This window comes from Orcinus orca, chromosome 5 (genome assembly GCF_937001465.1).
Source record: "Orcinus orca chromosome 5, mOrcOrc1.1, whole genome shotgun sequence".
Taxonomy (NCBI): Eukaryota; Metazoa; Chordata; class Mammalia; order Artiodactyla; family Delphinidae; genus Orcinus; species Orcinus orca.
This window is the reverse complement of record NC_064563.1, coordinates 27,137,967-27,153,984: the sequence shown is the minus strand read 5'-3', so window position 1 is coordinate 27,153,984 and position 16,018 is coordinate 27,137,967. Positions and strand designations below refer to the sequence as shown.

General features: G+C 37.1%; 1 protein-coding gene across 3 annotated transcripts in view; it reads right to left on the bottom strand.

Annotated features, from left to right (window-relative positions):
• The window catches only part of TFDP2 (transcription factor Dp-2), a 171,420-nt gene that overhangs the window by 75,711 nt on the left and 79,691 nt on the right, over positions 1 to 16,018 (bottom strand). The window lies entirely within an intron of this gene.

Here is a 16,018-nt window from a genome sequence, read left to right as displayed (position 1 = left end):
TATACAAATTCAAAACAATAAACGCTTCAGTCAACGGACATATGAGCCAAGCACTATTTTGGGCTCCGTGGATACAGCAGTGAACAAAAGCCAAATGAAAATCCCTGCCTTCAGTGGTTTATATCTCAGTTCCCTGAACGTGTAACTCTCCTGGATGAATAAGGTACCTTTCCTTCTTTGATTAGGTACCACCTAATCTGAAATATTCCTCTCTGAAAGTATGTCTTGACAACAGCTCCAGCAGGGCAAGGATCTTGCGCTTGGTTTAGTGCTATATCCCCAGTGGCTAAAACAGAGCCTGTTAGACACCCCAATAAACATATACTGAATGAAACAGATCAAACAGAGCTTTTTCTTAGTCAAGTTTTTCTTTGTAAACAGACTATGTACCACATATTACACTTATATACACACAGAGATATGTCAAAAATAATATAGCATAGGGTATAAATTAAATTGAGCTGCAAGCACATATTAGCTTAAAATTGAAAATACAACCTCTATGGCTCTGTATCTTTTCAGATTCTAAAATCTGTTTTCAATATCAAATGAGGTCACTATAATATTTGAGTAAAGGAATCAGTTAAAATTCTATACACTAAGGTTTTGTGGACTATCAGTTTTCAGAGGAGTTTTGAATTAAAAAAGAAGAAACTTGAAAATTACCCAGCATCCAATCAGTTTTGTGTATTAAAATCTAACATGGTTACATCTGTTTATATACCCACATTTGGAAATAATTTTAATCTCCCTATCCTGCTTCTCACCATTCTTGATCACCTTACCAGAAACCACACAGAGTAAATATGCACATACCTCTAACCTGTGAGGTTAGCCAGAAGTGATCGCCCATGTCACCCAAGGCCAGGATATTCAGGGTCTAGATATTGTCATACCTACTCTGCTACAGTCTTAAAAGGAAATTAAACTTTCTAATACTCAGGCACTGCGATCCTACTACTTCTAGTAGTAGGAAGTAGGCAGAGCGTCCCCTCCCCCGCCCCCAGGGCTGGACAGTGATTTACATGTTCAAATATTCTACCTGGAATAGTTAGTATCTATTCTAACAATAAATTAACAGTAACCCAAGGTCAGGAAGACATTGTGATGACTGAGGTCAAGTAATGAATAAAATAACATTGGGCCAAAGGAGGATTCCATTGGTCCTGCAGGAGCAATGTTTTTTCTCCCTAACCATCATTCATCTTTCCTTCAACAAATACTTATTGAGCACCTACTATGCATCAGGCACTGAGCTAGGCAGCAAACTGACCTGCTCCTTATTGTCTGCTCCAGAGATCTGACCTTAAGCCCTTCTCTGCCATGTTTACTTGTCTCTGTTTCCCTTCCTTGCCAGTGCCCCCTTTCAACTCCCAAATTCTTCATTCACACTGCTCTTCAATCTACTCCCAAGCTTTCCTCAGCAGGCAGCTTGATCACTACCTTCTGTACGCCTTCATGAGTGTACGACACATGGTGGGGAAGTTCATGAGTCTTCCCACTGGCATAATAAAATGCATCTTATGTAGGTTCTCCCAAACAATTTCTCCTTAATCTTAGATAGAAAATCTACTTAAGGGAATTCCCTGGCAGTCTGGTGGTTAAGATCCTGCACTTCCACTGAAGGGGGCCTGGGTTCGATCCCCAGTCAGGGAACTAAGATCTTGCAAGCCGTCCAGAGTTGCCAAAAAAGAAAGAAAGAAAATCTACTTAAGCATTATATTATTTACAACTACTGATTATCTAGCAAACACCAAAGGGGACAAGCCATTCTCTGCCCCAAGTTTATAAGCTAACTTATTTGGACTAGGGTTTGCTACGTCTATTGGCCATCTGACCAAAGACTAACCATATTTTACAGATACATTTGTGATTCTATAGGCAGAAATTACACTATGATAGCACAATAATAGTTTTTACTTGCCCCATGCCTGCTAAATATAACTATCTACCAGATCCATATCATGAGGGACATACTTATTCACATTTTCAAGTAAAATGTCTAATCTCCCTGATGAGGGCTATGCCTAAAGCAAAGAGTTCCTGCTACCACTCGCATGGGTAAGTGTCGGTTTCTTAAAAATATCATATAGTATTTTTCTATGCACTCTCATGTTTACTGCAGCATTATTCACAATAGCTAAGACATGGAAGTAATCTAAATCTAAACTTCCAGCTATAAGATGAATAAGTTCTGGGAATCTAATGTATAGCATAGTGACCATAGTTAACTTCACCTTTGCACCTCCTCTTCCTCTACCTTTTAAATGTAGACATCTTTCAAGGTTCTGCCCTTGATGCTCGTTTCTCCAAGATTTATATTTCCTCTTTGGAGGACATTACCCATTTCTATGGCTTTGTCACCTCTATGTAGACGTTAGAGAGGACAGACATAGTTCACTAAAGCCCTCACAAGTTAGGAAGGGACAGAACTTTAGACCAAAGATTTTCAGCCCTAGAGAAAGAATATGTTACAGTGGAGAAAGCATGAGCATTGGAGTCACAACACTTCACCCAAATTCAGGTATTAGTTGAGTTATAAGGTAAAGAAACTCAACTCATACTAGTCTGACTTGAAAAGAAATTAGTTGGCTCAACTGGCTAGCTCACCGAATGCAAGAAAAGGTTAGAGAAACAAACTAGGAGGGTCAGGGGTCAGCAGGGTCTCAGGAACTCTCAGGCTGCCAGGCCTGGGTCTGTCTGACTCCTTTCTTTTACCTCTGATTTTTCTCTCACGCCAGCATCATTCTCTTTCACTACAGATCAGTATTCTTCAGCTGGTGGGAAACATGGTCATTGACGTGTCACTAGTTTTATATCTTACAGATTCCACGAACGCTCTCTCAGCCTGTGCCTTAACATACCAGGAAGACATTCATTGGCTGAATTTGGGTCAGGCGCTCGTCCTGGCCAGTGAAATGCTGTCAAAGCGATGATGTGCTGGGGAACAATCAACTGTGGCTAGAAGGACATAATCACGAAAATGTAGTAGCTAGGTAGATGAGGAAGAGATCTGTGGAGGGGTTTCCAGGCATCTCACAGATGCCACTAAAATCTCTAGCTGAATCATTTAAATATAAGAGAGTAAATGATTTGCCACTAATCTAGTAAAATGTAAAGTCAAGATTTAGCTCTAGGTTTTCTGACTCTGATGTCTGTACTCTTTTCATTAGAGTATTCCTAAATCATCAAAGGGTTGGGGGTGGAGTTGGAGGGTGGGGTTGGAGGGTAGGTGAGGGTATGTTATCCACTTATCTCTTTAAGGCCACACTGTTCACTTTGTAATAGACTCTTCCCTAAGCGGCAAGAACTTTAGCTTTCAAACTTCCTTCCCTTTTCAGAAATTTTAATTTTTCCCTCTTCACTGAGTTCATCTTAACGTTTAAGATGCAGAGATCTTTCCTTTCTAACTGCTGCCCAACTAAAAACATCCTCCTTTCCGTCTGACGGAATTTTTTTAAAGTGTGATATCCATAGCTGCTCTCTCACCTTTTTACAAACGATTAATTATATTTCAATTCTTAAAAAAAGCACCAAGTACCTCCTACATGATACCTACTGTGCTAGGCACTAGGGATATAAAAATAAAGGGCAGAGTCCTTAGACTCAAAGAAACGACCCAATTTGGCTTCTCTCCAAGTGCCCAAATGAAACTGTACTGTCTAGAGTAGACAAGGAGCTCTACTTGGAAAAATCAATGTACACTTATGCTCCATAACCTTGCGAATTTGACCTTGCTGACCTCACGAATCTCACGTTCTTAATACCATTAAAATTATCCTCTCTTGGCTTTTGTAAAGATTTTTGTAAAGACTCTTCTCTGTTTCACTCCAACCTTCTAGGGGGGTTCCTTTTATTTTTTTCTCATTACTTGTATTCTAAATGGCTCAACCACGGCTCTCTGTTCTTACTATATTTTTGTTTTAGAAGGTGACCGGCCACAAAATTTATTATCCACACTGGGTTAACCATTGAGAGTTAAAGGGGGCGCACTATTAATAATTATACTGGGATACAACTGAAGCAGTTTGGAAAAACTGGATCATACGGATTCCTGCTTAAAAACCTTCAGTGGTTCCCTTCTCCAAATCCTTAAGCACAGCATACAAAAACCTATTTAGAACTAATTGTCTCTTATAGTTTAAATGCACACCTTTTTTATGGCCTTCAACCAGTCCGTAGCGTACACTCAGACTACATTACATCCAGTGGAGAGTCTCACTTGATTTCTTCCCCATTCAACAGAAATCTCATTACTTCCCCCCTGTCAATAGTGCCCAGAAACTTAAGAAGCCCAATAATTCAGATGAGAAAATGGAGGTTTACCACATCAAATAACTTGTATAAATGCTACAAAATGGTAGAACTATGATTCTAATCCAGTTCTTAAAGTCCACACATTTAAAGTCTATGGATATTAATTAGAGATATAAATTCAATGAGTAGATGTAATCAAAAGGCTTACTAAGGGCTTCCCTGGTGGCGCAGGGGTTGGGAGTCTGCCTGCCGATGCAGGGGACGCGGGTTCGTGCCCTGGTCCGGGAAGATCCCACATGCCGCGGAGCGGCTGGGCCCGTGGGCCATGGCCGCTGAGCCTGCGCATCTGGGGCCTGTGCTCCGCAACGGGAGAGGCCACAGCAGTGAGAAGCCCGCGTATCACAAAAAAAAAAAAAAAAAAAAGTCTTACTAAAATCTAGTATTGTTCTTTATGTCAAATATTAGTTCATTAATGCCAATTAAACTATTCCAGATGAGAAAAAAATAAAGAAAATCATTTCAGTTCCCCTGCCTAAAAATCTCTGATGTTTCCCTCATCAAATAAATCACACTACACCCTTAATGATCAGATCCCAAATTGCTTTTCAAGGTCTATTTCCCACAACTCCAGAGGCATGAATTATTTACCATTCCCTGAGCAGCCCATGACCTTACTGTTAAGCTCTCAATATTCTTCACCTGGTAAACTAGTATTCCTCCAAAACCATAAAATGTTATCTCCTCAATTAAGATATTCCCAATTCCCTAAAGGAGACCTGGTCTTATTTTAAGTTCCCATATTCCTATTCCCACATCATATTCCTTTGTAAGTTACATGTCTGTGAATTCCTCCACAACAGGTTTTTGGCTCTCCAGCCCTCCCATTCCATCCCTGCACCCTTCCTGTCTAAAAAACCATCTCGTACACAGTATATATTCAAACAATACCTATTAAACAAATAAATGAATGAATAAGTGTCCTTTACTGATCAAATACCTTCAGTTGCTTCCCATCTGTTAAAAGAACTCCACTGACAGCAGAAGAAATTTTATCTGCTTTTGCCCGATTTCCAGGCTCTTAATGATTAGACCCAGATGAATTTTTATAACTAATAACTTTCATTACTAATTACCATCAACTAGCTGTCCTCTCCGTTAGTAATCCACAATTTTCTGTAATAGTTTTCCAAATATGCCAGAGATATTGCTGCAGTTCTGTCCTAAAAATTCATGTTGGAAAGAGGATTCTGAGAAGATGCCAGAATAGGAAGCATCAGGAATCCATCTATTCACCTGGGCAACAATTGCGCTGGCAGAATCTGTCTCATACAACTCTTCTGAAACTCTGGAGTCTAAGGAAGTCTTGCAACTTCCAGAGGAAGGCCTGGATGGTAAATTTCAGCTAATTTTGGTCAATTTATAGCTGATGGTGCAGTAGTAGCTACCCCTCCCCCAACCCCAGCCATGTGGCTGGCAGCTGTACACTGTTCCTGGAGCAGTTTGCACACAGCATGTGGGAGCCAGGGTGGGCAAAAAGGGCCCGGTCTCCAAATATCAGGCATCCGTGTCCTGGTTGGCGACTGCTGCTTCTGCTCACAGAGGTGCAGACAAAGAAGTGGGCAGCACTGCTGTTGTAACTCCTCACATCGTTCCACCCAGCCCCCGCCAGCCCCCCTCCAGCTGAAGTGACTTCCAGGGGATTGAAAGGACTCCTGGCCTTCCCTCCCTCCTTCATTTTTCTCTTTTTACCCTTTCCACAGCCAGACATTAAAGACTAGGACATTGCATATCTGGGAAAATTAGAAAGTGACCACACACGCCCAGGGAAGGGCTCAGAAAAGACCTGAGCAGACCTTAAGTTTACACCTCAGGCTGATCCTTGGCACAGTGACAGCCCACAACAATTTTTTTTTTTTTAAATGAACAAAGCCAGTTAACAAACAACAGCAAACCTTGGGGATGAGGGAAATTCTGATCTCCAGAGTTACTACGTTATTAGATCTACACACCCAGTTTTCAACAACGAAAAATCACAACAGGAAATTATGGCCAACGCAAGGGGAAAAAAGAAATCAGAAACTGTCCCTGAAAAAGTCCTGATGGCAGATATATCAGACAAAGACTTTAAAACGACTGTCTTAAAGATGGCTGCACAAAATTATGAATATATTCAGTGCCCCTGAACTGCATACTTAAAAATGACTAAGGCTGTGAATTTTGTTACATGTATTTTACAGCAATTTTAAGAACTGAAAGAAAAAAAAAACTCACATAGGAGTGGGGACAGGGTATATGGGAAACAGCTGTATCTTTTGCTCAATTTTGCTGTGAACCTAAAACTATATACACTGTGTATTTAAAAAGTATACAACAGGACTTCCCTGGTGGCGCAGTGGTTAAGAGTCCACCTGCCAATGAAGGGGACATGGGTTCGAGCCCTGGTCCAGGAAGATCCCACATGCCGCGGAGCAACTAAGCCCGTGCGCCACAACTACTGAGCCTGCACTCTAGAGCCCATGAGCCACAACTACTGAGCCCACGTGCCAAAACTACTGAAGCCCATGCACCTAGAGCCCGTGCTCCACAACAAGAGAAGCCACTGCAATGAGAAGTCCACGCGCCACAACAAAGAGCAGACCTCGCTCGCCGCAACTAGAGAAAGCCCGGGCTCAGCAATGAAGACCCAATGCAGCCAATAAATAAATAAAAATCTTACTTCAGCCACTTACAAGCCACATGACTTGGGCACCTCATTTAACATTTTCAAGCCCCCATTTCCTCATCTATAAAATGATACATTACAACTATCAATAAATGTTTTTTACTCTAATATAGATGTTAAAAAAAAAAAAATCTGGATCATGAATGCCATTCTGACCAGAAGACTAAAAAGGCAGAGGATTCTCAAACCTCAATAAATATTCTCTAAAACACAATCATGACTGCATAATATTCCACTGTGTGGATGTATCATATTTTATTTCCTTATAAATGGATATTTCCACAGTTTCCATATTTTTGCATTAATAAACTATTATGTAATAAGCACTTCTACACTCAAATCTTTTTCTTTTCTAATGACAAAATCCTGGAACGGTTTCCACTGGGTGAAAGACTGTAAATTACTTTAAGGGGTTTGATAAGTATTACCAATTTTCCCACAGAGTGCTTGTACTGACTCACACTCCTAATAGAAGTAGATAAGAAGAAATGAATAAACAGGATAACAAGAAGTGGCTATGAAATGAAGATAACCAACTTTTCTTACCTTTGCCAACACAGGTCATAATCTTAAGAAAGTCTGTTAATTTGATAGAGGCATAAGATTTTGTTTTTAAAGAGCTTTTTACATGATGTCCAAAATACTACACATGTACAATGCAGAAAAATTATAAAATATATGAAAGCACATAGGAGAAAGTTAAAATCATCTATAATTCAAATACCCAGAAATAATTATAATTAATGTCTTATATACATATATCAATTCCTTTTCTATGCTACATATTTTTCTTTTTCTAAAAAAGGAAGGGGGAAATCATACTGTATATGCTGGCTTAACTTTTTGAACTTAATAAACTGCTTAGTTTATAATATCTATAGAATACCACCATACAACAGTGTCACAATATACTCATTTATCACACTGCTTCCAATGTTTCATTCTTATCAACAATGCCATGGTAAACATTCTCTGTTAAAATCTTCCCACAGATCTTTCTTTAATTAGGATAAATCCACAGAAGAAAAAATGTTGAGTCAGAGGTTGCATATTTTTAAGATTTTTGATAGGTACTGAGCAAATTATCCTCCAAAGAGGTTGTATCACTCTATGAGTTCCCATAATTTCCTCTACCTCCCCAAAGTGAGTATTAACAAAAAACTCACTTTGCTAATATGACTGGCAAACATCGGCTTTGTCAGTTAAATCTGCATTTTGATTACTGGTTAATTGAATATATATTCATATTTTTATTATCCATTTGCATTTCTTCTGTGAATTTCCCACTCTGCTGCCCCGTTTTTTCTTGTAATGCCAATATTTAATTTATATAGTTGTATGACATTTAGTTATGGTGTTTACTAAGCCTCCTTTGGTCTCTGATCTGCCTTGTTTTTGAAGATCTTGACAGTTTTGAGGAGTACTGATCAGGCATTTTGTAGAAAGCCACTCAATCTGGGTTTTTCGGATTTTTTTTTTTTCCTCATTGTTAGGCTAGGGTTATGGGTTATTGGGAGGAAGATCCCTTCACATCATATCGAGGACACATGCTATCAGAATGACTTATGACTATTAAACATTAACTTTGAGGATCACCTGGACAAGCTGGTGTTTCTAGGCTTCCCCACTGTAAAGTTACTTCTCCCCCCTCCCCATATAGACACAAGTCACTCTTTGGAAGCACTGCAATAAATGTAGCCCACACTCAAGGAGAGGTTGGAGGGTTAAAGCTCTACCTCCTTGAGTAGGGAGTACCTACATAAATTTTTTGGAATTCTGTACGGGAGACTTGTCTCTTCTCTCCCACTTAATTATTCAGTCACTTATTCATAAGACTATGTACTTGTTTATTTTTATTTTATACTTTAGGTTAAAATCCAACATTACGTTATTTATTTTGTTGCTCAAACTGCTCCAGTTTTGGCCCCTGGGATCTTTTTCAGGTTGGCTCCTGTGTTGCTTTGGCATGTTCCACTTTTTTTTTTTTTTTTATATTTCCTTACTTTCTGATACCATGTTCATTTTGTATATTTCCTGTGCAAACATAGATTAGCTATTTTTCCAAGGAGTCCTGGATGCTTTTATTGGAGAACGGTATTAGACACCAAGATCTGGGCAGTGAGTGACATTACTGGCTTTTAAAAACTCTAAAAATATTTGATTGAAATGGCATTACATAACTGTTATTTGCTTTGGAAGGAATTGTCAACTTTAAAATACTTATTTTTCTCTGCTAGGAATAACTTTCATTTATTGAGTTGTTAAAAGACAAGACTTGCCTTGTGCTAAGTTGTTTCTCAGCATAATAGAACAATTGCTTTTCTGTATATCACAGCAATGATAGTAATTTATATATCACTAGTATTTCCTCCATCTGCTAATGCAAATCTTCCAGATCCTACAAAGTCTCCAACAGCCCACAGGATTTCTGCAAGCCTTTAGAGGAATGAGCCTCAGCCTTGGCGGCACATTAGAATCACCTGGGAAACTTAAACATCTCATGTCTAGTCACATCTCAAACCAATTCCATTGGAACCTCTGAGGGTGGGAAGTACTGTTCTAAAGGTCTCTGGTGATTACAATGTGTATCTTAGCGAGAGAAACACCACCTCAGTCTGTTTCATGGCCTCAATGAAAGCTCATTTCCAGTAAGTACTGCTGAGCAATGCAGTAGGCACAGATCACCTCCCCCTTCCTCTGCAGAAACACTGGGCATCCATAAAATGCCAAGCTTCAAGTTTTGCCTTTTTTGAAATAAGGAAGAATATTTTGCTCCCTTACTAGACTGCCATATAAGAGAGACACATAAGCAGCACTGCCTGTGTCTTAACAAGATGATTCTTGTTCAATTATGTTTTAAAAGATAACTGTTTTGTTGTCTTCATAAAAACCATACCCACCCTATTCTCATAGGATTCACACATGAGTTGAATAGGTCTGGCCATAAGACAAAACTTAGTAATTACCACCATGCACTATTCAGAATCATTTCCCCTTTCCAAAGACCAAGATTTTTCTTAAAGGTTCAACCTCTTTTTCCCTCTGAGATACGATGAACATAATCATGGCAACATCAAAACCCACACCCAGCTCAACTCCTGACTGACTGACTCAATCCCACAGACAACTGCCCTATGAGAAGTAGAAGTGTGCCCATTTCCATGTATAAATACTACTTATTTCAAGCTCTACTATGCTTCTGTACAAGGCGTCTGGCATTAAATTAAAATTGTAAAACACACACAAAAGGGAAAAAAAATCCACTGCCAAGAAATATAGCAGCCAATAGAAACAGACTCATATGTGACCTGGATGTTGAAAATATCAGACAGGGGCTTTAAAATAACTATTTAACCTTTCTCATTATTAGACTGGAAGAAAAATTTTTTCCTATCTTTCATCTTTAATCACTTGAAAAGATAATTGAGAGTCTAAACCAGAACACTAATAACGTATTACAGGGCTTATAACTATGTAAAAATAAAACGTATGCTAACAATAGCACAAAAGAGGAGAGAGGAAATGGAAGTATACAAGGTATGGTATAAATTCTTTGAAAGCAGACTGTAATAACTTAAAGATGTACACTCTAGGGCAAACCACATTAACAAACTGAAGAACAAAAATCGTATGATCATCTCAATAGATGCAGAAAAAGCTTTTGACAGAACTCAACATCCGTTCATGATAAAAACTCTCATCAAAGTGGGAGGGAACATATCTCAACATAATAAAGGCCATTTCTGACAAACCCACAGCTAAAATCATACCCAAAGGTGAAAAGCTGAAAGCCTTTCCTCTAAGATCAAGAACAAGACAAGGATGCCCACTCTCACCACTTTTATTTAACATAGTATTGGAAGTCCTAGTCAGAGCAATCAGACAAGAAAAAATAAAATAAATAAAAGGAAGCTAAATTAGAAAGGAAGAGGTAAAACTGTCAGTTTGCAGATGTCATGACACCATACATAGAAAACTCTAAAGTTGCCACTAAACAACTTTGAACTCATCAATGAATTTGGTAAAGTGGCAGGATACAAAATTAATATACAGAAATCTGCTGCATTTATATACACTAACAATGAACCATCAGAAGAGGAGAAATTAAGCAAAAAAAATCCCATTTACCATTGCATCAAAGAGAATAAAATACCTAGGAATAAATTTAACTAAGAAGGTAAAAGAACTGTACTCGGAAAACTACAAGACACTGATGAAAGAAATTGAAGACAACACAAACAGATGGAGAGATCATTTTGTTCACTGATTGGAAGAATTAATATTGTCAAAATGAACATATTACCCAAGGCAATCTACAGATTCAATGCAATCCCTATTAAAATACCCGTGGCATTTTACACAAACTAGAATATTCCTAAAAGACCCCAAATAACCAAAGCAATTTGAAAAAAAACAGAGCTGAGGTTATCATATGCCTTGACTTCAGACTATACTACAAAGCTACAGTAAACAAAACAGTATGGTACTGACACAAAAACAGACTCATAGATCAATGGAACAGAATATAGAGCCCAGAAATAAACTCACATACTTATGGTCAATTAATATATAACAAAGGAGGCAAGAATGTACAATGGGGAAAAAAAGACAATCTCTTCAGTAAGTGGTGCTGGGTAAACTGGATAGCTACATGTAAAAGAATGAAATTAGAACATTTTCTTACACTGTATACAAATATAAGACCTGAAACCATGAAACTCCTAGGAGAAAACATAGGCAGAACACTCTCTGTCATAAATTGTAGTAATATTTTTTGGATCTGTCTCCTAAGCAAATGAAACAAAGTAAAAATAAACAAATGGGACCTAATTAAATTTAAAAGCTTTTGCACAGCGAAGGAAACCATCAACAAAACAAAAAGACAATCTACTGAATGGAAAAAAATATTTGCAAATGATACAACCAATAGGGGTTAATATCTAAAATATATAAGCAGGTCATACAACTCAATATCAAGAAAGCAAAAAACCCAATCAAAAAATGGGCAGAAGACCTGAATAGATATTCTCCCAAAGACATACAGATGGCCAACAGGCACATGAAAAGATGCTCCACAATGCTAATCATCAGAGAAATGCAATCTAAATCACAATGAGGTATCACCTCACACCTGTCAGAATGGCTATTGTCAAAAAGACCACAAGTAAGAAATATTGATGAGGATGTGGAGAAAAGGGAACCCTCATGCACTGTTGGTGGGAATGTAAATTGATACAGCCACAACAGAAAATAGTATGAAGGTTCCTCAAAACACTAAAAATAGAACTACCATTTGATCCAGCAATTCCACTCCTGGGTATATATCCAAAGAAAATGAAGACCACAATTTGAAAAAATACATGCACCCCAATGTTCACAGTAGCATTATTTACAATAGCCAAGATAATGGAAGCAATCTAAGTATCCATCAACAGATGAATGGATAAAGAAGATGTAACACACACACACACACACAGAGAAATACTACTCAGTCATAAAAAAGAATAACATTTTGCTATTTGCAACAACATGGATGGACCTAGAGGGTATTATGCTCAGTGAAATAAATCAGACAAAGACAAATACTGTATGCACTTATATGTGGAATCTAAAAAAAAAACAAATAAATGATTATAACAAAACAGAATAAAACAAAAACTTAAAAACAGGTATAACAAATAAGCAAAAATAGAATGTAAATTAAATGGAATCACAAAAAAAATTCAATTTATCCAAAATAGATCAAGAAAAAGAAAGAAACAGAACAGGAAACAGATGGGATATAGAGAAAAAAACTAACAATAGGGCAGATTTAAATTCAATCATACCAATTATTATATTAAATATAAATTATCTAGAGACCCTAAGCAAATTCAGAGATTCCCAGAACAAAGAATGTTACCAGGGATAAAGACAGGTATTACATAATGATAAAAGAAAACAGCACAAACAAATGAACAAAATAACACATAACAATCCTAAATGTGCATGTGCCCAAAACCAGAGTTTCAAAATATATGCAGGAAAAACTGACAGAACTCACAGAATAGAAAAATCAACATCATGATTGGAGACCAACATTTCTCTCTTAGTAATTAACAGAATAAGCAGACAGATAGAAAGGATACAGAAAGTCTGATCAACACTAGCAATCAACTTGACATCATTGATATTTATAGAACACTCCACTCAGCATCAGCAAAATCCACATTCTTTTCAGTGCATTTGCAACATTTACTAAGCTAGACCATGCGAGAGATTGTGAAGCAAACTTCAAAACTGCAAAACAATTCAAATAATCTCCAAAGGATGTTCTCTGATAGCAACAGAATTGAACTAGAAATCAGTAACAGAAAAGGTCTCTGGAAAAAAATCTCCAAACATTTAGAAACTGAACAACACATTTTCAAATCCATTGACAGATACAAACTACCAGAGGTCCCTCAAGGAAAAACAACCTGAATAGCCCTATACCTATTATAGAAATTGAATTTCCAGTTTAAAACCTCTTCGCAAAGAAAACTTCAGGCCTACATGGCTACATACAAACTCTTCCAGAAAACAGAACAGTAGAAAACACTTCCCACATCATTTAATAAGGTCAACACAAGGCTGATACCAAAACTAAACAAAGAAATAATATGAAAATTCCAAGCCAGTATCCTTCATGAACCTTAACAAGTCTTAGAAAGGAATGAAATTCTGAGACATGCTACAACATTGATGAACGTTGAAAACAATATGCTAAGTGCAATAAGCCAGATACAAAAGGACAAATAATGTATGTTTCCACTTATATAAGGTACCAAGAATCATCAAATTCAGAGACAGAAATTAGAACAATGGTTACCAGTGGCTAGAGGAAGGGGAATAGGGAATTATTATTTAATGTGTAGAGTTTTATTTTGAGATGATGAAAAAGTTCTAGAGATGATGGTGGTGATGGCTGCACAACACTATGACTGTACTTAAAGCCACGAAACTATACCTTGAAATTGGTTAAAACAGTAAATTTTATGTTATGTATATTTTACCACCATAAAAAATCCTTAACAGAACTTCCCTGGCAGTCCAGTGGTTAAGACTCTGCACTTCCACTGCAGGGGGCACGGGTTCGATCCCTGGTCAAGGAACTAAGATCCCACATGCCATGTGGCACAGCCAAAAAGTTAAAAAAAAGTACCAAAAAAAAATCCTTAACAAAATGTTAGCAAACTTAATCCAGCAATAGATAAAAAAGGATAATACATTACAAACAAGTGGTACCTATCCAAAGAATGCTGGTAGACATAAATAATGCAAAAGAATCTACAAAAAAGCTATCAAAAGTAATAAATTTTAATAAACTAATGCATTTATAGCAAGGTAGCAGGCCCCAAATATACAATATACAAAAAACACCAAAAAATAGTAAACTTTACTGCACATAGATCATACCTCAATAAATCTGACTTTAAAAAACAAAACAACAGGAAACCAAATAAGTAATAGTGGTACCAGTGAATCTCCTTATCTTGTTCCTACCTTAAATGAGAATGTCTGTTTCTAATGGAAATGTATTAAATATAGTATGTTTCTAATGGAAATGTATTAAATATAGTATTGACTAATAACTTAATGATAGACATTTAAAAAATATATTTTAAAATATCTTTAACCCCTAGTTCATAAGGATATTTTTTTAAAAAGTGACCAAATCTTTTAAAATGTAGCCTGAAAAGTATTTCAGACAAAAATATGGTTCCTCTTTAATCTACCTATGTAAATATATTAATGGTAATTTCTTAATATTAAACCAACCATCCTTACTTTCTTGAAGCAAATTCTGGTTCATGGCATATAGTTCTCTTAATATAATGTTAATTTTATTTGCTAATACTTAGGTTTTTTGCTACTATAGTTGTGCAATTGGTTTATAACCTTCTGTACTGTTAAGTTTTATTTATGAATTAAATCAGTTTTGTTCCATGTACTGGAAGTCTTTGGTTTTATACTTTGCATGTTTTATTGGCTGGATTATCTGTTCTTAGAAACAGGGAAAAGCTTGCCCATAAAACTGTCAGGAATAGAGTCTTTTTTAAAGTAAATTCTTTGGACAACATTTGCTATTTCTACCAACATAATTAGAATTTTCAAGTTTTCTACTTAAAAAAATATCAATTTGGTAATTGATATTTTCCTCCAAATAATTTTTTATCAGTATTTTCAAATTCTTCAACATAATTATTATATGATACTGTTAATTTTAAAAATCCTCTAATATTTCTAATATTTCTCTAATGTTCCTAATATTCCAATATTTTGCTAAATGACTTCCTAGAGTTTATTATGGCCAATCTACCTGGATCTTTCAATTCTACACTTTTCTATCTTCTGATTTTGCTCAATTTTGTTTTTATTTTTATTACATGCCTCCTCTTGCTAACCTTTGGCTAAATTTGGGAGGTGAATACACATTGAAAAATAATAAATGCAGGGCTTCCCTGGTGGCGCAGTGGTTAAGAATCTGCCTGCCAATGCAGGAGACACGGGTTTGAGCCCTGGTCCCACATGCTGTGTGGAGCAACTAAGCCTGTGCGCCACAACTACTGAGCCTGCACTCTAGAACCCGCCAGCCACAACTACTGAGCCCTAGCACCACAACTACTGAAGTCTGTGCGCCCTAGAACCCATGCTCCGCAACAAGAGAAGCCATGACAATGAGAAGCCCGCGCACTGCAACGAAGAGTAGCCCCCGCTCACCGCAACTAGAAAGCCCACGCACAGCAACGAAGACCCAGCGCAGCCAAAAATAAATAAATAAGTGAATAAATTTTTTTAATTAAAAAAAATGCACATATACAACTTTGGCTGTATCCTATAAATATATGTATATGTGTGTATTTATATAAAATTACAATTTGTTATTTTTAATAGTCATTGCAGTTGAGGTTTCTGCCTTGATTTAGTAGCTATTTAGGAAAAGAAATGACAAGTGGACTTCTTTCATTAATTCCAAATTTTATTGCACGGTCGCCAGATACAATGGTCTATCAAATT